At 39.1% G+C, this 27216-nt stretch overlaps 1 pseudogene across 1 annotated transcript; it reads right to left on the bottom strand.

Annotated features, from left to right (window-relative positions):
* Nucleotides 1-18805: 18805 nt before the first annotated feature.
* On the bottom strand, nucleotides 18806-23217 carry LOC147629939 (aluminum-activated malate transporter 9-like; annotated as a pseudogene). Its single transcript, XR_015267771.1, has 6 exons — nucleotides 22462-23217; nucleotides 22209-22349; nucleotides 21171-21439; nucleotides 20945-21081; nucleotides 20711-20857; nucleotides 18806-20599 (listed from the first exon to the last, which is right to left on the bottom strand). The product of XR_015267771.1 is annotated as an aluminum-activated malate transporter 9-like (transcript).
* Nucleotides 23218-27216: the final 3999 nt, after the last annotated feature.

Consider the following 27216-nt stretch of genomic DNA (forward strand, 5'->3'; position numbering starts at 1 on the left):
AGGTATGGGCTAGGTGCTAGGATTAATAAAAGATTTACGAAAATCATGCCCTAAAAAATATATACAAGTGAATCGAGACATGACGTGTCTACAGCCATGTGGAATGCTTGGTAGGACACCTGGGGTTGTCTTAGCACCTTGGGGCCGATGCCTTGGTTTCCATGGGGTGAACACTAACGTCTAAAAGGTTAAGAAAGACCTTCAAGGACTCTATCGCCTTGATGGATGCTGGTAGGACTCGGGGGTATATTATGGGCCCTCGAGACCGATGCCCTCATCTTCATGGGGTACTCCTTATGTCAAAAAGAAAGAAAAGGGTCTGTCACCCTTGAGATACTTAGCGGCCTTTAGATTCTCTTGGCGGAGGTCTCTTGGCCATTGCTTGGGTCTCATTGGGATGGAACCTTCCTCGTTATTCAACTTTTACACACACACACACAAAAAAAAAGGTCCAATCACCATTGCTCATATTTAGGAGTCGGGTTGCCACGTAGGAATAACTTAAACAATTGTAGAACATTGAGACTGCGGTCATAGCCTGCGGTGTACACGCACACTTGCCTTTGCATAGCACTATCTACCACCTAGTCTCACTTTGACTAGTCTTTACTCACCTCTTTTAGCACTCTTTAAAACTCTAATCAGCCTTTCACTTGTATGCTCACGTGTGAGATTGTCATTGCTGGTTTTTTTTTCAATAAAAGGCTTTACTTGTATCCATTGTTTTTTGTAGCTTTTGCTTCTACCGCACTCGAGGACGTGCGCAAAATAGGAAGGGGGGAGTGTCGCGTGACGAGTGGTGATCAATGCAAGGATGCAACACAAAGATGCAAGCAGGAAAACAAGAGACTTGACATTCTTATTTAGGGCTCTTGTAAAGAGTTCCAAGTTGTAGATGAGTGTGGGAGTGGGCTTAAGAATAATCCCACATGGGAAGTTTTGGGAGTTTTAGGAGTTTTAGTATAAAAAGTGGCTCATTTGAGAGCTTAGGGACACATTGGGCTACACTCATGTTTGAGCTCTCTTGAGACTAGCTCTCCCTCTTTTTCATAGAGGTGCAAGCTCTTCTCTCTCCCCATCTACACTATTGTATGAGCAATGCTCTTTTTAATTCAATGCAATGAGATGATGATTGTCTCTCTTCTCATCTCTATTTCTCTAGTATGCATGCTTCTTTGTGGATGCTTGTGGATTCTCTATTAGGCTTTGTGTGGTAGTGGATTCAAGCTTAAGTTTATCCATAGCTTGTAGCTTATCCATGGGCAAGGCATTGCTTGAGTAGTGATTGAGAATGCATGTTTATTTCAAGTTTCGTTAAGCTTCAAGGTTTGTGTGCATGCTAGGGAAGTAAGAGCTTGAGAATGAAGTATGCTTTGAGCTTGTGTATGCATAAGCTTAGCTTTCTTCTTGTATTGGATGCATGAATGAGTGGGATGATGAGTGAATGAGTTATGGCAAGATTGAGCTTGTGTGTGTAAAGTCTATGTCAAGGTAGTGGTATTCATAGCATTTTCTCCATTCATGGATAAGCTTTTGTGCACCGGTACGGGTTGAATCCCTAGCTCCGAAAGGGATGCAAATCCCATTGGATTGAGCTACACACGGATCATACTACTCATGCTACAAGTGAGCGAGTCTTCCGTCTCTCCGGATCTTACTCCTTTACACCTCAAAAGCTGGAGGGAGGAATCTTACAGTGTGTGTGTGTGTGTGTGTGTGTGTGTGTGTGTGTGTGTACATCAAGAGAAAGGCATACCAAAGCCATCTCGGTGCCTTATCGTGTTCGATGGATCGCTGGATGAATGTGAGTGTCTCTCTCTCTCTCTCTCAGGCGCACCATTACAAATAGAATAAAAAATGTGTCATTTTTTATATTCACAAACCCCACGTGTCAATGGTCAACATCACATGTGTCAGTTATTACTATCACACGTGGACTCGTATAAAGTTATTTAAACCTCACGCTACTATTAATGGTTCTTGTTTTTGAGAGAGAGAGAGAGATAGAGAGAGAGAGAGAGAGAGAGAGAGAGAGAGAGCATCCACTCTGTCCAGGAACCCGAGGGAGAGAGAGAGAGAGAGCATCCACTCTGTCCAGGAACCCGAGAGAGAGAGAGAGAGAGAGAGAGAGAGAGAGAGAGAGAGAGAGCATCCACTCTGTCCAGGAACCCGAGAGAGAGAGAGAGAGAGAGAGAGAGAGAGAGAGAGAGAGAGAGAGAGAGAGAATCCACTCCCACGTAAGCAAACAGCAATGGCAACAGGTAAGTTTGCTTGCTCTCTCTCTCTCTCTCTCTCTCTCTCTCTCTCTCTCACACACACACACACACATCAGATACATAGACACACAGACATGCATGCATAGACAAACACAATCTTTCACACACACACAGACACACACACACACACACACACACATATAGACACACATAGACACACATACATGCAGGAACAGATAGATACAATCTTTAACACACACACACACACACACACACACACACACACACACACAAACACACACACACAAACAGACACACACAGAGAAGCATATACAACACAGACACACACATACAGTACACCCACAAAGAGAGAGAGAGAGAGAGAGAGAGAGAGAGAGAGAGAGAGAGGTTTGTGCAGTTTGGCACGATATGGCGCTTGTAAGAGTAATGGACGTGCGTTATCGCACCAAATCGCACAAATATAAATAGAGGGGTCTCTCCTTTTCTAATTCCTGCCAGTGTTTTCCTAATGAGAACAGAGAAAGCTTAAGCAGGGAGCCACGGCGCTGGATCCTGAATTTAGTGTTGTGGGGGGAGGAGCAATGTGTGGATGAAGTCTCCAAAGCTGTTGATGACCACGAAGAAAAGATCTATTGACTTCACTATTGACGACCCTGCAGAGGTTATGGCACAGATAGAGGAGCCACAACTTGTGAGAGGACAGACAGAGAATCAAGGATTTTCAATTGTGGAGCCGAGAGAATCAAGTTCCTCCCTTTACTTTGTAAAGCCTCATAATGATGAGGAACCCCATTCATAAGACGATGATATTGAGGCAGATGAACAAGAGAAAGTAGGTGTTCTCAGTCTGGTGTCCCTTTCTAAACGGCCTACTCGCCAGAGGCTCTCTATTAAGAGGGATTTTGATTTCTTAACGGAGGCTAAGGAGGAGAAAGGGCAAAGTTCTAACACAGAGATGCCGAAGAAGAAGAAGAAGAAGCAGAAGAAGAAGGAGCAAGTTCATAGCACACACTGGCATCAAGGACAAGAAGGAGGAAATTGTTGAGAGCAATGATATTGCCTTAATTGATGAGAAACTTTTTGATTTTGTTTGTAACACTAGAGCTGCTGATGACTTTCACATTATTGCTGAGATGTTTAACAAGCCTTTGCCAGTAGAGTCAATTTTGGACCAGCATGCAGAGTGCTTGTCGAAACAACACAAGGACGGCTTCAAAAAATTAGTATCCAAAGAAAGGCATTTTGCTAAGTAATCAAGCTTATGTGCACTTATTGGATTGTGCACGAAGCAAGAAGGAAAACAGTTTTTTATACAAGAAGTACCAGGAACTCCCATCTTCCTACATGCCTACTTGGTATACCATCCACATGAGTTACTACTACAGGCTATTGTATGAGCCATTTGGATTCCTCTGCTACTTGCACTGTCTCTATAAAGAGCTTCCTGAAAGGGTGAAGAACTGCTCTATGAAGGTACTATTCAAGATGAGATTCCCCAAGAAGATGAGTTACCTTGAAGAGGCAAAAGTTGAGGAAGAGATACAGTTAGTACAGGAGGAAGAGGAGGCGAAGTCTATGGATATTGTTGCTCTTAAGACGTACACAATACTGAGACCTCTGGATGTAGATCTCTTTAAAGTGGACCAGTGTGGTCTAATATTGCCAGTGCTGCCAAAATTCTTATTGTGGATAACAAACACTATGTACTCTTATCTGACATTCAGAATATTTTCAATCTTAGGGAAGATTTTGCTCTTTGTGCTATTGCCAATTTTCAGGAAGAGGGCAGTGGTTTTGTCTTTGAAGATGACAGTGATGACTTATCATTGGAGGAAAATTACAATAGTAAGGAGTGTCTCAGCATGTGTTTGGGCAAAGCACAAAAGTTCAAAGATGATGGCTTTGTGCCAGATGATAAAACCTTCAGGGAGTTTTAGGCCAAATATGGCTATGATAAGTTGAATGACTCCAGAAAGGAATGAATGAATAGAGTAGGAGAAGATAGTAAAAGTTCTATTAACCTTTGGCAAGACCAACTGTTCGTGATAGATCAAACTCAGGTTCTCTCTCTCTCTCTCTCTCTCTCTCTCTCTCTCTCTCTCTCTCTCTCTCTCTCTCTCTCTATGTATGTATGTATGTATGTATGTATGTGTGTGTGTGTGTGTGTGTGTTATGTGTGTGTGTGAATGTGATATGTAGATTTATATTTCCTTAATTATTTTATTTTGCAAAGTACATTTGAAGTCAATGACGAATTCTTGCAGCGGCATAAAATGAAGTACTATGGCCAAGACGCAGCTCTCTCTCACTACCTACCCAAATTGATAATCTACCACAACGGCATGAGCCAGGAAGGGAGAGTTGCAAATTTTTTATTCAAGACATTGTCCCTATTCCTAGGTGGAATAACTATTCCTAAAAGTTATGAGAAGATTATTTTGATAGAGAAGTCTACTGCCTTAGAAATTGCTACCCTTGTTATGCCAGCACCCGAAGGGGTTACTTTCATACATATGATGTAGTAGCATTGTCTCTAGGCATAGAGAACCCAGAGGAATTAGAAGAGTATGGCAAACACCATTTTCTAAGGTATAAACGAAAGCCGAAACCACACAGGAATTGCAAAAGTCATTAGAATGGAAAGATACATTGTAAAAGACTTATGTGTTACATCTATCTATCCAACGATGATTAACAAAAATCTTTTGTTCTCTCCATTTGTTTTGTGCTTGTATGGCATCTGAGTCTTTAAATGCTTTGGAACGCTTCAATCTCTTCCTTTCCATATGTCTGAGTGTCTGCATCAGTTTGGATGACCTCAATGTTTCTTTTTTGTATAGTTGTTGTAGTATCTTTCTATAGAACCATTGGAACACTTCTTGTAGGCTGTTTGCCTTACTTTCTCCACCACCATGTTGTGTGTGCCTCAAATATGCATTTCGAGCCATATAGTGTGATTTCTCAAGCCCTTGTCTGTTCCAAATGCTAGGATCTTCGTACTTGTGGTTATAGAGAATATGCTGCATAAGAAAACATACAATGTAAGTTAGTATCGAGGGTTAGAAAACAACTGTAAGCTAGAAACATACCATGTAGTGTGTAATGTTGGTGTCAATCCAAGCAGCTCTGAATGCTTTTTTGAATGCTTGTAAGTTGTCTTGAAAGATCTTTTGTCTTGCTGGGACTAGTTGACTTTCTCACACATTTGGAATAGAGTATCAATTGAACGCCAAACATCTACTTTGACATTCCTTGAAGCACCTTCATGGTCTTTCACTACATTATGAAGCTTTTTCCACTGTTGGTATTCGATTCTTCTTGTATAGGTTGTTGTATACTGCTTTCCTAACTGTGTAGGTTTGTGCTGCTGATTATTCATTAGCTTGGAAAGAAATCTTCTTGCCTTAACACCTCCAATAGAGGGCTTCATTGGAACTTCCTTTTCATTAGATGACTTTTTAGTGTCCTTTAGAATCTGGACATTACCTCCATGTAGTCCAATTTCTGATAGCACCTTCTCCAATGCACGGATGGCTTCTTTCTTCTCTGCTACATTCTTGATCTTCCAAGCAAAGCCAATGTGGAGATATACTAGTTTCTCTATGATATGACACAAAGCATGAAGCGTGCATATGTGCACATTGGAAAGAGGAATCTCAAACACTGGTTTAAAGTTCTCATCCAAAATTTGTCTGCTCGGTGGTCATCTCCACCACTTAGAGTCCATCATGCTTGTGGAGTCCATGCAGTAAAGGCATGGAGACTTTGCATTGGCCCCTTTGCTGCAATTAAATAAGCACTTGAGAGTCTTCAAGTCACCCACAAGATGCCATTAAACTTGTTCTTTGATGAGATTGGGGATATGTATTTGATGAAATACCCAAAACAAGGATTCATGGTCCTGTTTCTTGACCTCAAATGAACCTAGCCACTAGATGTTTGTCTTGGATTGCACGCTAAAATACTTTGGATCATCCGTACTGCAATTACAAAGAGCCCTATTCATAAGTGTTATTGTGACCCTTTCCATATTTTTCTCCTTGATAATCTCGCACTCATCAAGCTTGATGACAAACTAAAGTACACCTCCTATCTCCTCAAATATAATATCATAGAACTCCACCATTCTCTTTTGCAAGAGCTCCAAGTCCATGAATATATTGTTGTGTTCATTGTAGAATATGCTACCACCTTCTCCCTTAAATTCTCCTACAATGTGGTATGAGTGACCAGCATAATAGTGAAGCTGTTCTGTGTTTAATTCCTCCCTATGTCTCCAAACTTTTGTAGGTGTTAGAAGTAGCTTTGCTTTAATGCCTTTGGCCTCAAGGAGTGATGACACTGACTTCTGGATGGCACTATAACCCTTACAACTGACTCCACTTGAATCCATGGCGGATTGAATATCCGTAGTCGAAACTATATTGTTGGTTACAAATTCATCCACTATATCTCGTTGAACCACCTTGAACTTCTTCTCTTTTATCATTTCCCATGCCATTCTTGATGTCACGAATGGTTTTAGTTGCTTTGCTGGATTAATATTGGAATTTATATTCTCTTTGTCAGGATGTATGACAACCCTACAAATACAACACTACTTACTAACATAGAGAACATGTAAATCACAAAGCAGCCCAGCAAATAAAATAATATTAACTGCTAACATAAAAGACATGTGAATGGGAATGCATTGAGTGCAATCTTACCTTATGGCTTGGATTCTCTTCTTCAGGCCTCTAGAACTAAGCTTCAAGTTCTCAACATTTTTGAGCTTTCTTCTTCGTATGCGCGGTCCAATGATTGCGTCTTTTTCTCTATATTTGCAGAGGTCACTTCTTAGTCTGTTGATTTGACATTCTTTTTCTTCCAATCTAACTTTATGTGTCTTGCATTCACCAAACAAGCCAAGAAGCTCATTTTCTAAGTGTTATGAATAATGCCTCTTTCTTTCTTGCATGTAAGAAATTGACTTGCAATATCCTAGTAAGCCTTTGGCGCCATCACCTGCAAAACGTAAGAGAGTTGTGGGATTTGAAAAGGGAGGATGTGAAACGGTTTGGGGGTCAATAGGATAGATGGAGCCATCACAACAAAGGTCTATGTGTTGCTTCCCCGACAACCTCATATCATCTTTGACATCTGCACTATCTAGATCAATGTGCAGATGGTACTTTCTCTTAATGCTTTCATGATTAGACTCTTCAATAGAATGAGTGTGTACATGGTTTTTCTCCATTAGAGTGTTCTAGGAATGAGTAAGTATACTATATGAGACAAAGTCAAAGAATATGACTCGCTATGGTGAGAGAAGGCTTGTATTTGTCTTTTGAAATTGGAGATGAAGGTCCTAGTTCCCTCCAAATTGTCTTCTGTGCAATAATATCATCCTGAACGAACTTTATTCTTGCAGTTTCGAATGTATCATTTCAAAGAAGGTTCCAAGGAACTTTAAGACGGCCGCCTAGGAGAAAATTCACCTCTGGCTCAAAGACTACACTTTTATGACTTTTATGTTCTCTTTATTTTAGCATTTCAAGATTTTTTCTAGAGAGAGAAAATAAGAATCGATGATTTTCTTACAAGGCCCTACGAATGACCTCCAAAATGTCCTAATGCAAGGATGGATTGTAGGATTTAAATGCAGAGATAGATGACAGCCTGCCGTTATGTCTCAGAGGGCATTTTGTTGAGAATAATATTGATCTCCATGTGTAATAAAAGGTTTTAACCTTAGGTAGGTATAGATCTGTTGAAACTTGAGAATCTAAGATCCCATGGAGATGGTGATGATGAGGGTGACTTAATCCTGTACTAGTTAGTAATGTGATTAGTGCTAAGCTAACCTAGGGTGGATGATACCTAAACACAATCATGATGAATAAAATAAATTAATTAAGCTAGACACAAGCATAATTAGGTTATAAGATTAAGACTTGTACTCATAAAGAGGCTTGAGAGCTTTAGACTCAAGCATAATTAGGTTATAAGATTAAGACTTGTACTCATAAAGAGGCTTGAGAGCTTGCTTTATTTCATTGCTTGAAAGTGACCCCTTTTATATGAGGTAACTACAACAAGGCTTTGATAGCTCATGTGGGATAACTTTAACTAGGTGACTTGACACTCTAGCATCACTCATTTCAACACCCCCCTTGATGCTAGATTGGGTATAATAATTAGGCTTTCACTCTTCCTCTCTCCCCCCTTATGCTAGGCTACTTTGGACCTTGTTCTACTTTGTGGCTATAAATGTCAGCTTGAGGGCATCATATGGCCTCAGGAGAGGCTGATTATATCAAAAATTTTGTAGAGATAAGAGTGGTGAAGAATACAATGGTTTTTTCTCTAGAAGAGCGTGTCTTTTGTTGAAGCATCTTTAACCTCAATGTAGTTTGCTTGCTTCTTTTTGTGATAGCAATCTTCTTCTAGGTGAGCAATTCTTCCATAGAAGTCACAAACAAGCTTTTGTTTATCTTTATTGTGACATTAATTCTTTGTGTGACGAAGTTTTCCATAACAACATCTTGCAAGTTGAGGGGTTGATTGATTTTTCCTTTGAAATCTCCCACCCTTTGCATAGAGTGCTTGCTCACTTAAATGTCTCAACTTCTCTATCAGACAAAAGTTCTAGGTATTATGTGGTGTTGTGTGGAAAAGCACTCTAAAAGTTCTAGATATTGTGTGGTGTGGTGGTGTGTGGGAAAGCACTCTAAAAGTTCTAGATATTGTGTGGTGTGATGAGTTGTGGCCACTCATGTGGAAAAGAGAGTGCCACATGTAAAGGCCGATGGGTCAATGGCTATCTATACTAGAATCCTTTTATTGTATGGTTGAAAATCTATGCAATAGAGCTTGTGTTGAGTGTGCTACTCTCTCTCTCTCTCTCTCTCTCTCTCTCTCTCTCGTCATGGAGTTCTTCGTATGGTATAACCCACCATATTTTGTGCTTAATGTATGTTTCACAACACCATGATCAATCCCATATTAGGTTTCTTAACATGGTATCAGAGCTAGGATGGGATCTTGATTATGGTGGATACCTATGTATATTAGCCTTTGTGAGAGTTCATTTGATTAAGCATATTGCATGATTTTTCATCTTTTATTATGAAACAATTTTCACACACTCATTATCATTAGTATTGCATTTGAAGAGAGATTATGCTATTGGTGATTGGAGAGATCATGAAGCTACCTACAAAGCTGAAAATGGATATTTCAGCATTACATGAAGATTTCTAGAGTCTACAAGTCTACATCCTCAAAGAAGCTACCAAGAAGCAGTTTATGCCTCAAGAAAAGGTTAGTTTTCTAGTTTTCCTGCATCATGAAGTATTGGTTTGAGCATAGATGGTGCTCAATTTGTACAAGGGTTGCTAGGTGATGGGATATGTGAATCCCATGGCTCTCTACAATTTGGTAAAGAACATGAAGAAGAGGACTGAGAGAAGTAGCTGCATGATTGAGAGAAGAGGACTGATTCTATAAGCTTCAACAAAGGCAACAATAGCAAAGCTCCTTAAGAGCAATAAAGGTGTAGAGAAGAACCAGCAAAATGAATCAGCAGTCAAGCATGGACTGGAGATAGTCGACATGGAAAAGTAAGGTAAAAAATGTGAGGGCTATATCAACAATAGCATTTGACGCTCGAAAAGCTCCAACCATGGTGTTCACAAGGGTAGAACACAAAGAAGAAGCAAAATGGTGGTGGATAGGTTAGAACTGGAAACAAAAGGAGCAATGTTAATCTCTTGGTTATGGGAGTTCTGGATGCACAGTAGAAAGTGCACGGGCAAGTTTGGTAAAGACAATGAGCAGGTCCCAAATTTGCAACAAAGAAAGGGGTTGGATCTGAGCATGCATAAGCTCACAATGCTGCAAAAGTGCAATTGCAGGTGTGGCGTGTAGCAAAGGAATTGATGCATTTTAAGTTGCAAAGGAATTGATGCATTTTAAGTTGCAAAGTGCGTGAAGCATCTAGAGTGTAATCAAATGACAGGCATTTTATTTTTTGCTCTTTAAAAACAAAATGGTAATTTAACCCTTAGTTTATACAGGGTTCATTCACACCTACACATATCTTTGTCAGACATGGAATTCTATTCACAAGTAAAATGTAAACCTCAAGAAGATCTTTCACACACACACTTTTATGATTGTTGTATGGTAGACACTTCACATCAATTGATGACATAGTTTGTATCGCCTTACAATATCAGGCAATTATTAGCCTTACAAAAGAAATCCGTTCATTCAAGTTTGCGCCCGCCCAGCTTCGGCCAAAATGTTCATTTTTTTTCCTCCCCCAAAATTATGAGGGTTCTCCTACCGGAACCTACAAGTTCAAAAGGAAATTTTTTGCATGTGTGTTAATCTCACCATTAGCATTTGAGATAGATGTGCAAGCAGTTGGCTTTTCATATGGTTATACTGCCTAAGAGTTCCGATGCTCAAAGTGATATGTCTAGTGGATTCTAGACATGGATTGACACATGCATGAGCGACCTAGGGGAGTCTATGTGCACTTAAGAGGAAACTTCTCGTTTTAGCATTGAGGGGGAGTGTTGAGATAGCATTTGCATGCGTGTGCAATGCTAAATGTATGGGTGAGTGAGAACACCTCACTTAAGAGGGGGTGTTGAAATATGTAAGCTCAGTTTATGTGTGTGTGGGAAAGCACTCTAAAAGTGCTAGATATTGTGTGGTGTGAGTTACAGTGCCATATGTAAAGTTGGCTGGGTCAATGGCTATCTATATTAGAAGCCTTTCATTGTATGGGTGACAACATATACAATAAAGCTTGTGTTGAGTGTGCTACTCTCTCTCTCTCTCTCTCTCTCTCTCTCTCTCTCTCTCTCTCTCTCTCTCTCTCTCTATATATATATATATATATATATATAGAGAGAGAGAGAGAGAGAGAGAGTTCTTGGTATGGTATAACCCACCATAGTTTATGCTTAATCTATGTTGTATAACACCATGATCGATCCCATATTAGGTTTCTTAACAACATTAGAGCCTGGTAGTTGGCACTTTGCCCATTAGAGGTAGGATAATAGTCTATTCGAGGTGTGGCCATCTCCAAGAGTCCCAACATCATTGCCTTTGGGATTGCCCAAAGGCTCAGTAGGTTTAGTAGAGGATTCTCTGATTTTCACTATGGATCGGCCACACAGTTACTTGGGGATAATTTCTTGGGCCATTGAGGTCAAGGCCAACATGGCATATGAGGAGGATTGTGGGTGACTTGCCATGTAGATCTCTCATCTCCGTATTTCTACAATACCAATTCTAGCTACCTCCATTAATTATTGCACTCTCAGTTCCAACTAAAGATGGGAGATTTGGAGTAGTATTATCGTGTGGCACATTTGGAGATCTCATTGTAGCAAGGCTATCAAGGGCACCATTACCCTGCCACCCAACAGTGTCCATCTAGAGCATTTGGAGATCTCATTGTAGCAAGGCTATCAAGGGCACCATTACCCTTCCAACAGTGTCCATCTAGAGCATTTGGCTTGATATCATTTATACCCTCCATGGACAGGGGGGAGCTTCAAAGTGGATATGAGTGCATGTGAAAGTGTCACACGAGGACCTCCTAAGGATTTGGCATCACAATCCTTTTCTCACTAATAGTGGTGGTGAGCCCACTTGGCACTATAGACCACATGTGTTGTTGTCCCATCCCCCCATTGTATGAGATAGCCTTCTCCTCCCGGACCGGCCACTTGCATCCTTCCCCTTTTCAATTTTCTTGATTCTTGCTTCCCTCTATGGAGCTGAGTTTGTATTTAGCCATTATGGTTGTTTTTTAATATAACTAATAAAAGGATCTCTTTCTCGGAAAAAAAAATTACTCATAGACATATCTAGGCACAAAGCAGTAAGGAGAGATAGAACTAGAGTTAGAGCTAACGTCTCAGTAGAGAGATATACAAAGCTAAGGTCTAAGAGGGAACTCAAGCTAGGGTAACAACCCCCATCAAGGAAAGACAAGTGTAAAGTCATGAGCTTGACAGCAGAACATCATTCGTATAAGCACCTTTCCTCGTGTCCTCCTATTTTGAATATGCAAGTTTTTTTCCTCCAAATTAAAATATTCCATAAATAACTTCCCCATCTTTCCAAGGTTTTAAAATTTCAACTCTCTTTAGAGGATGTTATGGTCCAAATGCCTCAATTTTACATTGAAATCTCAAGCTTCCAAAGACCTTCAAATTTTTAGATTTCAAGGTAGTTTTAATGTAAACTGAAATCTCAAAATTTCAATGTAAAATTGAGTCCTTTAGACTATAGAATCTTAATATCTCAATGTAAAATGAGGCTTTTGGACTCTAGAATCTTAAGATTTAAATTTTAAGATCTTGAGGGCTTTAGACTGTAGAATCTTTAAAAAATCATTAATCATAAGGTCATCCTCCCCCTCAATATACCACCCCATCCATCACCATATTTTTTTATATCTTCCCCATCCTCTCTCTCTCTCTCTCTCTCTCTCTCTCTCTCTCTCTCTCTCTCTCTCTCTCTCTCTCTCAAATAAACAAAATGGGCTAACCTTTCTACCCAATGTGTGGTAGATTGGTTAGCTCTCATGGAGTTGTTATTCAACACGTCTTGTGTTCGAATCTCACTCCCGTCGGATAGATCATATTTGGTCTCTTGGGATTGTTCCTACGACGTTAAAAGAGCTTCTTCTTCTTCTTCTTCTTCTTCTTCTTCTTCTTCTTCTTCTCTCTCTCTCTCTCTCTCTCTCTCACACACACACACACACACACACACACACACACACGCATGCGCATGCGATTGGTGCTCAATACACCAATGGATGATCTATAGGAGTGGGGAATGAAAAATCATGCACCCGCTTAAGATTCTATAAGCCAAAGAGCTCAAGATCTTGAACTTTACATTGAAATCTTTTAGAGTCATCGGTTTACATTGAAATCTTAAAATTTGAAGGCCTTTGGAGGCTTAAGATTTTAATGTAAAATTGATGCCTTTGGACTTTGGACTATACAATACTCCAAAGGATGAGTTAAATTATTCTCAAATAAAAAGCCTTGATCATTATAAAGCCTCTCTTATAGGAAAACTATAAAATTTAAAGGATCTCTTATTATAAGAATACTAAAACTTTAGCATCATATAAACAATGAGAGTTTGTTAGTTTTGAGATGTTACGACGTCAAAGTAGTCTATCAAATATCAAAATGAGGTCTTTAAAATTTAAGAGAGAATTTAGGAAAAACAAGTTTTAACTTCATAAGAGAATCAACTCTCTAGGCTAACTCTTACTTTCCTATAGGTTGCATCCTCATAATATAATTTTTCATTACTTGCTAAAAACCTTATGAGTAACAAAGATAATGTTCTAAAGAACTTAGCATGTCCATAAAGAAAGTTTGTCAGCTACTTTTGGAGAACTCTCTTGTGATGCACATTAGGTTCTTACAAGATGAACCCAAAACTTCAAGCATGTTTCTCCTTTGAGCCTTCTATACTAGCATGGTATTGAACTCAACCTTTCGAGTTGGAAGACTATAAGACACTTGGTAATATCTATAGTCAAGGATCAAAAGCTCACAAGTTTTAGTAGCATTATCATCTTGAAGGCATAAATGTATAAACAACACTTTTGTGGTAGTCTCTATAGTCGAGGATTAGAAGCTCACAAGCTTTACTAACATTGTCAGCTTGAAGGCATAAAGATATAAACAACCCTTTTAGTTGTTTAGTAACATTGGCGGCTTGAAGCATAAACATAGAAACAACGCTTTTCATTGGAAAGAGTTATAAAACTTGAAAGAACCCGATCATTAATGCTTTGAATTTTTTTCTAAACCTTCTAAGTGATGATCAAGGTAGAAAATCTACACTAGACTTCAAACTCCTTTGTCAGATTTGTGAAGTAATGTAATGGCTCTAAAAGAACTTTATAGTTTGGAATGAACTAAAAATACTAGGGCACCCAAATGATTTTTTTGATATGTTCAAATAATTTATGTGGTACATTTCAATGTTTGAAAGGTATAATCTTGACCTTCTTTTATGGAATTAAATGGAGATAAATCTTCCTTATTTAGAATAGTGGATGAATATCTTTTCTCCATGTTACTTCATGAAGCCTCAACATCTAATTTAACCTTTAACGTGCCAAAATTTGGAAATTGTTGGAAATACAATAATAGTATGATTTTGGTATATTTATATTTGAATGCAAATAAGAAATGTGTATGTTTTGGGAACAATAGTTTTTGAAATGCGGGCGAGTCTCTCTCTTTCTTTGTCTCCCTTTATTTCTCTCTCTCATCCCCCCTCTCTCTATTAACCCCCCCCCCCCCCCCCCCCCCCATTTTCCTCTCCCTCCACCATGCTCTTTGCCAAGTCGGTCCCTCTCTCTTTCTCACTTAGCAGGGAGAGGACATGATGGAGATTTATGTATCTTGTGTAGGCTTGCACAATAAGTGGGGTGAAGCAGAGATGAGAAGAGAGAAGACTCTCTCTCTCTCTCTCTCTCTCTCTCTCTCTCTCTCTCTCTCTCATCAGGGAGGTTGGTTTAGGAAGGAAGGAGATGATGTAGCTATAGACGTCACGAGAAAGGGAGAGAGAGTGGCCATGAGAAGAAGGGAGCCAAGAGGGCAAGGATGCAAAGTATGGGGATCAGATATGGTGGAGGTGTTGAGATATCGAGCTCAACTAGTGCTGATATGGGTGACACGCCAAGATGATATCACTGGCATGGTTGCTAAGATTATGGGTGATATGTCGCTAGTGGTTTACAAGCTATGTGATAACCATTTGAGTTCATTAGAATTATGGCATAGTTATAGTGACAACTCATGTAGTCCGGTTCACACTATGGATCAATCATTGTATGTTATAGTACGAGAGTACTTTCCCTTATAGTATGTAGTCTTATCTTTATGTTATGTAGTGACAACTCATGTAGTCCGGTTCACACTATGGATCAATCATTGTATGTTATAGTACGAGAGTACTTTCCCTTATAGTATGTAGTCTTATCTTTATGTTATGGTTGTTGGGAATAGAAGAGAATAGTAGAAACTTTGGGTATCCATCTCTCTTGTATGCTTGTCTACGCTTGTGTGTGTGTGTTTTCTTGTAAGGAGCTCAAGCTCACTCTCTCCCCCACGTTCTTCTCATGGTATTGAAGTGCCAGTTTGCATGAAGATCTCAAGAGGCAAGTAAGAGGCAATCAAAGGAAGCGATACATGGGTAAGGGTAACTTCATCTCTTTCGCTTTGATTTGGAAGTAAATCTCTGCCCCAAAAGCAACACATGTCAAGCCACCCTTAGTTGTGAAGCAGGGGGTATTATATTGTGTGGATGGAGTCCGTAGAACCTCAATGATTTTAGAATTTATATTCCATGCCATTTTAAGCCCCGTTTTGGCTCTACGAGCTTTTTGCAGGCACTTGTTATAAAAGTGTCTCGAATATGTATGGTCAATTTTTGGTTCGGTGCAAAGTTACAACAAAAATTTGGTTGGGCTTGTGCAGAGAATCTGAGATTTGCAGGTTGTTGGTAGAGAGATGCATGTTCATGTCACTAGTTCACATTGAATTATGATGTAACAGGTTTACAGTATTATAGAAGGTAATTATGTTGGATATTACAGACTTGATGTAAGTGTAGAAGTTCTACAAGCACTATTTGGTAAGTTGTTGTAGGTAATAATATTTGACAATCTAGCCCACATTATGAGCGAGAAGCTAGATAAGAATAACTTCCAAGCATGGAATTTCAAGATAAGAAACTTCCTTATGGAAAAAAGAATACTCAAAGTTTATTTCAAGCGATGAAATGAGCTCGAGATTTTCGAAGAAAATGTTTCTCCTCAAACAAGTGTAGGCTTTTTAAGTCATGGCATGAAAGAGCTAGTAAAGTAATGCATTGGCTGTCTATAGCATATCAGATGTAATGACTGGTCGTATAAAGGATGTAGCAATACCTAAGAATGCATGGGATACCTTGGTTAAGTTGTATAGCACAAGCACCGAGGTAAGAAAGATGCAAGAGCTACATAATGTGAAAAGAAATAAGATGAGTATCAATGATTACTCATTCAAAGTGAAAGGGCTTACATATGCCCTCGGCTCTCCCTATTGATGACAACGACTTGGTGTCGGTCAAATTGAATAGGGTTAGTAAAGATTATGATCAGTTTTAAACATCTATCCAAACTCGAGAAAACTTCCCAAACTTCGAGGATCTTATATCCCTTCTTATTATCACTGAGAAGATGAATGTCAAAAGTAAATCATCTTCTACACGGACATAGGTAGAGATAGAGATAGATCATCATTTAGAGACTGAGGTGCATGTCATTTTGAAAATGGAAATCAGCAACAACAAAAATCTAATGCACAAAACAAGTGAAAGAAACCACTCTAGAGGCAAGGGGAACCAGAGAGGCTAAGATGGATGGCAAAGAAACCAGAGTAAAAATAGCATGGAATGTTATTATTGTGGCAAGCAAATGAAGGAAAGGATGCAAGTGGGTCTATAAAATAAAGAAGAATTTTGATGGGTCTGTGAGCAGGTACAAGGTAAGATTGGTATCCAAGGGATATGCACAAACCTATGGCATTGATTATAATAAGACTCTCATTCCGGTAGTTAGAATGGTAACAGTGATAACAGTCATTGCTATGGCTGTAATTAAGAAATGGTCTTTACATCAAATGGATGTAAAGAATGTATTTCTATATGTTGATTTACAGGAGGAGGTCTACAAGGTGCAACCACTAGGATATGAGGACCATGCACACCCAAAATTTGTTTGTTGCAAGTTACATAAAGCCTTGTATAGCTTGAAACAGATACCTAAAGCATGATCAAATAAGATCAAAGAGTATCTTGTCACTATCGGATTTCATAGCACTTTTTTCACTTTATGTGAAAAAGACGAACAAGGACATTGTTCTAGTAGTCATCTATGTTAATGACTTAATTGTTACAAGGTACAGTGGCATTGACATTCATGAGGTGAAGATGCTCCTTAAAAAGAAGTTTGAAATGAAGGATTAAGGTGAGCTGCAATACTTAGTGGATATAGAGATGATTAGACCACCTCAAGGGATTTGGCTTTTACAAAGGCAGTATGCTTTGGACATGTTATCCAAGTATTCAGCTTTTGCAGAGGCAGCATAGTTTGGACATGTCCAAGTATGAAATGATAGATTGTAAGCCAATCTCAATGCCATTAAAGCAAAACACAAAATTGACTGGAGATACAAATGATCTTTTGGAGGATTCTACTATGTACAGATGCATTATGAGAAGTCAGATTTACATGACTATCAACAACAAGCCAGATGTGAGCTACGCTATAGGATTGGTGAATTAGTTTTTTCAAAGCCCCGAGGAAGCCACACTTTAAATATATAAAGTCCACAATATACTATGGACTTTTCTGTAAGACTAGAGTATATATAAGATACATGGATGCAGATTGCGTCGGTAGTGTCTCAGACAGGAGATCTACTAGCAGCTTTATATTTACCTTTGAGAGTGTTGTTGTTAGCTAGAGTAGTGAGAAGCAACTAACGATTGTTTTATCAAGTACAAAAGTTGAGTACATGGACACTACTACAACAACATGAGAGGTGCATTGGTTACATAAGCTACTAGTAGATATAGGTGAGCCCATAGATAGGACTGTTGTCATTTATTATGACAACATAAGCAACATATAGTTGGCCAATAATCATGTGTATCATGTTAGAACGAAGCACATAGAGTTACATTATCACTTTGTGATGAGGGAGAAGGTTCTTGCAGGTAATGTGGATTTAGTGAGCACAGAAGATCAAACGGCTGACATCTTTACAAAGACATTGGATCCACATATTCAAGAGCTTATTTGGAGTGCTCAATATTGAGTTGAGCTCAAGGAAAGGAATTGAGATATCAAGCTCAACTAGTATGGATATGGGTGACACACCAAGAGGACAGCTCCGCACTTACGCTACTCTAGGATAGTTGGTGAAATCATGGGTGATATGCCGCCAATGGTTTACAAACTGTGTAACAACCATTTTGGTTCATTAGAGTTATAGCATAGTTATATTGCCAACTCATGTAGTCAAGTTCACACTATAGACTGACCATTGTATGTTATAGTACGAGAGTACTTTCCCTTATAATATGTACTCTTTATCTTTATGTTATGGTTGTTGAGATGAGAAGAGAATAGAAAAAAATTCAGCCCTTCTAAGCAATTTAGTGTTGTAGTCACTTAGGGAAGTGCCCAAAAATAGAGCAAGGAAACACTTGAAATCAAAGTATTTTAAAAAGAAATGATTTTCATTACACCAAATAGTCAAAGACAAGCTGAACAAGACGAGAAAAGGTAGAGTCGGGTTGAGGAGTTGACAACATGCTAACCGAAGGTTCAAGAGTAGTTGCTTGCCAAAGAGAGATTATTTTTCAACTTCAAATGGACTGAAAGGATAAAATAAGAATTACAAGCTACTACCACCCTTGTACATGCCAGCAACATAACCCTGGTCATGGCAAAACACAACTATCGTGCTGAATACCTGTCAGACAATCGCTTGCTCATGGCAAAAAATAGGCATAAAACACATGCAGTTTACAGCATAGCTCTGCACTCAGTTGTAATGTACCACTGAAAATACAATCCACCATGGTTGTCAGTTGACGGAGCGTCAATCCTAGCCATGGACTCAACCCTTCTTCTGCATTAAAAAATACATGAGATCTTGAAAACTCAGCTCCCTTTGCATACATTCCCCTGTAGCTGATGCGCCAAGACATCATCAGCTCTCTTTGTGGAATTCTGCTGCCAGATATTTAGTGGTGATTGGCACATCCCAGTAAACAGTGACGTCCGGGATCAAGGATCACAAGCAGCCGCTGCTGCTCGCCCATATTCCACCCCGGAAAGGCTTCCCAATGGCCTGATCCTATATCATAATAGGAAAGTGAATCTCAGCCACAAAATCAGCTAGTTTATATTTTGTACCCTGGAATGCACTTTTAAAATAAATATGTAACATCAGCACCATCAGAAAATTGAATTTTTAAAGCTCGACTCATCTCCGATTCCGGTGACCATAATGGCATTGAATAGAAAAGTGGCCAACGGCTCCGCATTAAAGTGGAACCTTCCTCCCAAGAAAATTTCCTACTCGTCCATTCCCTACACCATCACACATTCCCTCAAAAACAAAGCCCTTGCTATTTACACCAAGGTCTAATGTTATGCAACCAAACCAGAATGACAGTATGTCCACATTGTGTTTCTTAATGTCATGTTGCTACATGCCTCTTCCAAAGCATTCCATGCCCTCAGTGAACTACAACTGCTACACATCTGTGAAAACATGTCCATGTCAGCGTTTGCATCTTCACAATGTACTCAGCAAAGAATCTCCAGGATAGAAATGCAAATGTGGAGCTCATCATTCAAACTACAGCATTACAACAGGAACGAGGAAATAAATTACCTCCCAGAAGATATTTCTAGTTATTTTACTGTTTGTAGGTATCACAATTGAGATCCGAAACTGTGTGGCTATGCTCTATTTCCCAAAAGTCCTAGTCAAAAAATGCAGACAAAACCAGGAGAATTATGTTGGTGAAGATTGAGTACCCCCATCCGTATTTGGAGTCACTCAACATTATGCCCTGAACAGCCATCTCTTCTGCTTCTATGGTTTGTTGTTAATGGTTCCATTCAACTTGCCCTGAACCTCTGTACAATACATTTCCTCCTTTTTAACCTCTGCAAAATTTGCAAGTTCACCTAGCTCGTCTACTGCTTCCACAAGATAATCAAGCCTAAGAGCCACCTCCATTAACAATGTTGCAAATGTTCCCAAAGAAAGGGCACTTGCACTCTCCAGCACCCTCACTCTCTGCTCGAACACCGAATCTTTAGCAAAATCAAAGTCATCAATAGGCCTGTACGGCCAAGAATGCAACTTCTTATAGCGCCTTCCAGAACCATCGCTCGAGTCATCATGGGGATATGCAATCCCGAGCTTGGTTGTAGAACCTGTCTGAAAGAAGCCACCCAAGGGACCGTCATTCCCAGCTTTCTTAATCTCTGGTATCACACTGAGAGGGAGCTCTTCCACGTAACTCTCTTCCAAAATCCCTGTTTCTTGCCTGACAAGCAGATATGAATGCAAGTACAAACTATGTTGCAGCTGCTCAACCGCATGGCGCACATCATCCAAAATTGTTGTAGGGTCACCTTTCTGCATATTACGGACTTGTTTCCCTAACTTGCGCAAAACTTCAGCGCCTTCCTTACTGACTTCGCGAAGCTCATTCTCAAAAAGCTTGCGGACAGATAAGGGCGCCTATTGTGTAAATTCAAACACCAACATGAAAACACTATTAGAAGGCGGGCATCCATTACACACACTTTATGTTGGTGAATGATATAGAGAAGCCCATATCAACAATCGTACTTGTATTGCAGATCGCAGACAGCCGTGCAACGCCACGACAGAATACGTACAATGGCGTAGGACCGCCCCCACCTTCACATAATTCTGCCACGGATACTTGAACATCCGAAACTGCCCATGTGGAGGTTCCCAGGTTGCAAAACCAGACTGCCAAGGAAGCAATTACACCTTACATCCTTAAAATATAGTCAAAACTCTTAAGAAAACCTATGGTTTGCCTCTGGAAGCTTTTACCAAGGACTCCTCTTTGCTTGCAGAGTTCAATGCAGATCTGTAACCCTTGTACACAGGATCATCCGCCGCTAGTCCCATCATAATCTTTGAAGGAACCCTTTCCAGTACAGCACCTCGAAGATACTCATTCACACAGACTGCATAAACATCACTCCCTATTCATACATGCACATGGTAAGATTGTCTTGTGAAATGTTACTCTACACTGCATGGTAGAAAAACAAACCTTCAAGGGAGTCTGCCAAACTGTCGAATTTTTAGAAATGAACTCATGGAGTTCCTCTCCCGCCCATAGTGGAAGGACAAAGATGTTCACACTAAGACCTATGCCCGCGCCCAAAAGAATGATGAGAAACCGATTCACAGCTGTGCTCACCGGATCGTCTTGTCGGTATTCAGCAACCATGATAAGACTGAAAGTTATTAAAAAGGTTCGAAAGCCAAACTCGTATGACTTCATGGTTGGCCAGAGTTTTGCAAAAGTCACAACTCCACCTGTATATGGTTGGACATTAACAAAACGACACCCAGACGATAACACAAAAAAAAAAGGGGCCCTCAACATGATAGTCTAGTCAAAAAGATTCAACCATCAATTCCATCATGTAATGGATGCTACACCATCCCAATCACATTTGTATGTATATGTGTGCATGAGTGTGTGTACATGTATGCATGCATGCATCGTCAGTGGCCAAAAGGAGGTGCAAGTTTACATGTAAAGATATATGTAAGGGAGCCCATGTGCATGTGTGTGTGTATCATTAGTCGCCAATAGGAGGTGCAGGGTTATGTGTAAAGGTATGTCTATATGAGCCCAAGTCACCAAAAGAATATAATATAATTCTCTGAACTTAAAAAGAAAGATAATATTTCCCTGAACTTAACAAATAAAAGTGATCAGGAAGATCTTCAACCATTAACTCCACCATGTTAGCATGACCTACAAGCTACTATGACATCCCAAAATATGTGTGTGTGTGTGTGTGTGTGTGCGCGCGCGCAATCCCCACACGGATGGATGAAGGATGTATGCATGCATGGGATGCATACATGTATGTGTGTAGGTAGGTAGGTACATGTGTACATACATTCGTAAGTAATTATACACATATGTAAGAATGTATCATCTGTAAGAATGTATCATCTGTGGATGACAGGAGGTGCAAGTTTATGCGCAGATACCAAGCCACTTAAAACAAAGGATGCCTAGAACAAAGCCAACCATTGAAGGGTGTCTACTTAAAAGAGAGAATTTGCATACCTATAACGAATGCACTCAGGCCAACCATTATAGGATGACCAACACTCCCACTCATGCGAGCCAGTTGACCTATAAGAACTGCTAGAAGACCAGCTAGTAGAGTTCCCACTCCTCGATTGCAGCCCTTACTCAGAGTAGCACCTGCCACAGGAAGCTAATACTTTAAAAAATGGTAATATAACTAGAGGAATGACTATATAGTAAAGCAACCTTTGAAAATGGATCAAGAAAGCAGAGATGAGGGCAAGAAAACCTATGGTGAGCTCGAAGACGACTATGACGGTCATGATGGCCCAGATGGCGTGGCTGCCAAAGAGCGAGTAGGGGGCCTTGAGGAGCACCAGGAGGAACGCAAGGGAGAGGGCAAGAGCCATCTTGAAGGCGTGGATGGTCTTTGCAGGCTCCTTCATGGCCAAACTCCACAATGTCGTCCACGATGATGCAAAAAACACATGGATTGCACTGAAAAAGCCCCTCAAAGCGGCAACAATTGAGCTATAACAGCTACTTAATCTCTGACCACGCGTGGTCCTTCCATAGGGCTCCAGCAAAGGGGTGGATGCATCATAATCACCCATGCCGTACAACAAGTAGGTTTAATTAACCCCGTTTGGTGTGCAGATTACTGCTTAATGCTGCCCTTTTGTACACAAGTTTCTGCTTAAAGCTCCCCTTCCAGTACAGATTTCTGCATAATGCTCCTTTTCTTGTACACAAGCATCATAATGTCATTAGGCATGATTAACCGCCCTTTCTCTCTATGTGTACACATGCACCATAATGACCCATAATTAGGCTAAATTAACCCCTCAATTTCCTGTTTAATTCTGCCCTTTTGTACACGGATATAATTCTAAAGATTTCTACTTAATGCTCACGTTCTTGAACAAATTCCTGCTTGATGCTCACCTTCTTGCACAAATTTATGCTTAATAATCCCCTTCTTTGCTTGCTCCCCTTCTTATGAAGATTTCTGCTTACTGCTCCCTTTCATACCTTGAATCCTGCTTCATAGGTGCCCTCCCTGCACAGGCTTTTTTGCTTAATGATGTGCACAAGCTAGCTGTTCTTCCCCAAGTAGGAAAATTAAGGAAACTTCAGACTTGCCCAAATACAAGAAATGCAAGAAAAATTGCCGAATTTCGATCGCCCAAATGAGAAAACTGCAGAGACCTCGATGGAATTTGCTCACCCGAATACAGAAATCCCCTAATAATAGAGCTTGGACAATCTCTCTCTCTCTCTCTCTCTCTCTCTCTCTCACACACACACCACATTTAACTGTCAATCATAGAGGGCCACATAATCTAGTTAGTGTTTCAAATGTTTTAACCTACATGTAGAGCCTAGATTCTCTTTTCAATCTAGTAGTTAATGTTTGGCCCAATAGTTACATGTAGGGGTCCTCACACATAGCTAACTTGCCCTAGCTTTGTAGAGGATATGAGGGGTCTTCACTCAATACTTTGCTCCCTTCTAGTAGTTGCCAATTTTTGATTTTTTTTAAAGAAATCATATGGTTTTTCAAGGAACATCTCCATAGGACAATTTAGGTCATTCATGCTTATACATGTCACTACATTCTTGTGACAAAGGTGCGCATGCCCCGATCCATTTGAAAAGAATGCACTTACCAAAAAAATAGCACAATGGAGCACACACATGAAACTTGTGTCGATCTAAGCATGTATACATAGAAACATTGCCACCCCAAAACGAGGCTTGTGCACTCACCACTCTTAGAATAAAAGCAACAACTTGTTTTTTTGGCCTGCAATTGTTCTAACTTTTTGCAAAGTAAAAGATCAAAAATGGATTTTTATATTCAAATCTTTATCTTTTGCATGAATTTGAATGATGTCTTTTCTTTAAAATATTATACTATTGAAGATTTTATGACTTGATGTAACTAATTTTCTAGGTTTTCCTCACTCTCTCTATCACCCAAGTGTGGTAGATTGGTTAGCTCATTTCCCTCTTGAATCAAAGGTCTTGAGTTCAAATCTTGTCGGATAGATCAATTTGGTCTCTTGGGATAGTTTCCTACGACGTTAAAAAGTTCTCTTCTCTCTCTCTCTCTCTCTCTCTCTCTCTCTCTCTCACACACACACACACACACACACACACACGAGAGAGAGAAAGTGGATTGGGGTTTATCTTCCTAAAATTGATGCAAAAAATGTTGTCTAAGATAGTTTTTAAAAATATAAAGGTAGGGGTATAGAGAACCCTTCTCTTCTTTAGCTCGTGTCATGTATTATTATGGATCTTGGTTGCATTTATACTTTGTTTGAATGTGATTCAAATTTTTCTTTTTCTATTTTTTTGGCTTTGCTAGAAATTTGAAAGTACACTAGTCACACACCTAGATGACATTGCTTGCATAGGGGGAGATTTAAACCCATCACCTAGGGACTCTCAAACTCCCTCCTTACCATTGCACTAACGTGAGATTGACAAGCTATTCAAATTTTTCAATTTTACCAACTACTTTTGTATGAAAAAAAAAATATTTCGTATGAAAATTTCTAATCATGAAAAACTATAATTTCCATTACACATGAAAAATCTTCACATTTATTTTTTTCCTTCAAATAATTATCCACAAAATATTTTCTCATAAAAAATATATGCTTGAACAAAATTCAAGAAGGAAAACAAATTATCCAAAAATATGACGTGTCATCAATCAAATTTTAAACCCACTAACATGATACATTTTTTTTTAATGATCCAAATTAATGCAACCTAGTTGTTGATCATTTGACTTCACAACCATGTTTTGTCTAATTATAGCTTGTGCCATATGTAGTTTTTCTATATACAATACAAAAAAAAAAAACTTCAAAGTATAGATGCATATTGGGATTCTCTATAATTATGGAATGAACTAAAATTTAGACTAAAAATGAATGGATGTAAGGGTGTTATTAGCCATATATGGTTGTCTTATCACAACTTATATTATACATTATTCTAAAAATTTTCTTGCTCTCTAAAAACCGGCAATCCAAATGGTGGAAGTGTTCAAGCGCCTCCCTGAGGTCGTGGGATCGAATCTCCTCAGCCGATACCATGAGGCACTTAGTAATAGGCAGTGTGTGTTTATTGTGGTGTTCAATTCTAGTCATTTCAATAAAAAAGTTCTTGTTAATGTTGAGAATCACAAACATAATCTCGATGTGTTTTTCCACTTCGTTTTTATGGTGATGCAACACATGATCATCATATTATTGTGGTTACATTTAAGATCACAAATAAAAGTCGCATGCAACTTTTCCATTGCAAACTTTGAGGCTCATTACAAGTGTTTTTAGTTAGTTTGGGAGGTCATTTTGTTGGAAATCATTACTACACATTCGTCATGATTAACTATGCGATTAGCGGCTAGCTCTACATTATAAAGTATCCTCAATGAGGAGAAGTAACACTACCCCACACACACACACACACACACACACAAACACAAACACAAACACACACGTGTCTCTCTCTCACACACCACACATGCACCCACCCCTCCTCTCTCTCTCTCTCTCTCTCTCTCTCTCTCTCTCTCTCTCTCTCTCTCTCTCTCATGAGAGAAAGTGGATTGGGGTTAATTAATGCAAAAAAAATGATATTTAAAATATTTTTCAAAAATATAAAGGTAGGCATATAGAGAACCCTTCTCTCCTTCAGCAGCTCGTGTCATATAGTATTATAGATCTAGGTTGCATTTATTCTCTCAAATTAGAAAAAAAAATATTCCATCAAATTTGTTATTTGTTTAAATGTGATTTAAATTTTTCGATTTCCCCCAACTACTTTTGTATGGAAAAAAATATTTCATATGAAAATTTCTAATTATGAAAATCTAGAATTTCCAATACACATGAGAAATATTCATATTTATTATTTTCCATAAAATATTTTCTCATAAAAAATATATGTTTGAACAAAATGCTATATGTTTTAACAAAATGCAAGAAGGAAAACAAATTGTCCAAAAACATGACGTGTCATCAACCAAATTTTGAACCCATTAACACAATACATCTAAATTTTTTGAATGATTCAAATTATGAATTAAATTAATCCAACCTGGTGACTTCACAACCATGTATCATTTATCTAATTATGGCTTGTTCCATATGTATTTTTTTTTATACAATACAAGAAACCTTTAAAGTATAGGTGCATATGGGGATTATACAATTATGGAATGAGGTTCTACTAAAAAATTAGAATAAAAACAAATGGATGTAAGGGTGTTATTAGCCATAAATGGTTGTTTTATCACAACTTATATCATACATTATTCTATTCCAACACTAGGGTAGTAAGCTATATAAGCAACTTGTACTTATTCATGTTGAGAATTACAAACATAATCTGGACGTGTTTATCCTACTTCTTCTTTACGGTGATGCAACACATGATCCTCCTATTATTATCATTCCGCTTAAGATTACAAATAAGTGTTGCATGCAACATTTTCATTGCAAACTTTGAGGCTCATTGCAAGTGTTTTTTAGTTAGTTCGGGAGCTCATTTTGTTGGAAATCAATATACACCCTTATCTCGTGATTAACTACGCAAGTAGCGAGCTCTACATTCTAAAGTCCCCTCAATGAGGAGAAGCCATTGTGTCCTAGAGTAGCACCACCAGACAAAGCCTAATTTGGACACTAGGGATATATGTGGTCGGATAGTTACACACTCATCATGATTAACTATGCGAGTAGTGGTGGCTAGCTCTACATTGTAAAGTCTCCTCAATGATGAGAAGCCATTGTGTCACCACCCCTGACAAAGCCCAGTTTGGACACTAGGGGTATATGGAGTCGGATAGTTAAGAGACAGTTAGGTAGGCTTGGCATCATGCAAGAAAGTAGTTAAGAGACAGTTAGGTAGGCTTGGCATCATGCAAGAAAGTAGGCTATGTGCACCACCCACTAACAAAGCCCGTGTGTCACGGGATCTTTAAATACTTGATGAAGAATAATACAAAACTCAAATAACACAA

This window comes from Cibotium barometz, chromosome 17 (assembly GCF_041138505.1).
Source record: "Cibotium barometz isolate CiBa-2024 chromosome 17, ASM4113850v1, whole genome shotgun sequence".
Taxonomy (NCBI): Eukaryota; Viridiplantae; Streptophyta; class Polypodiopsida; order Cyatheales; family Cibotiaceae; genus Cibotium; species Cibotium barometz.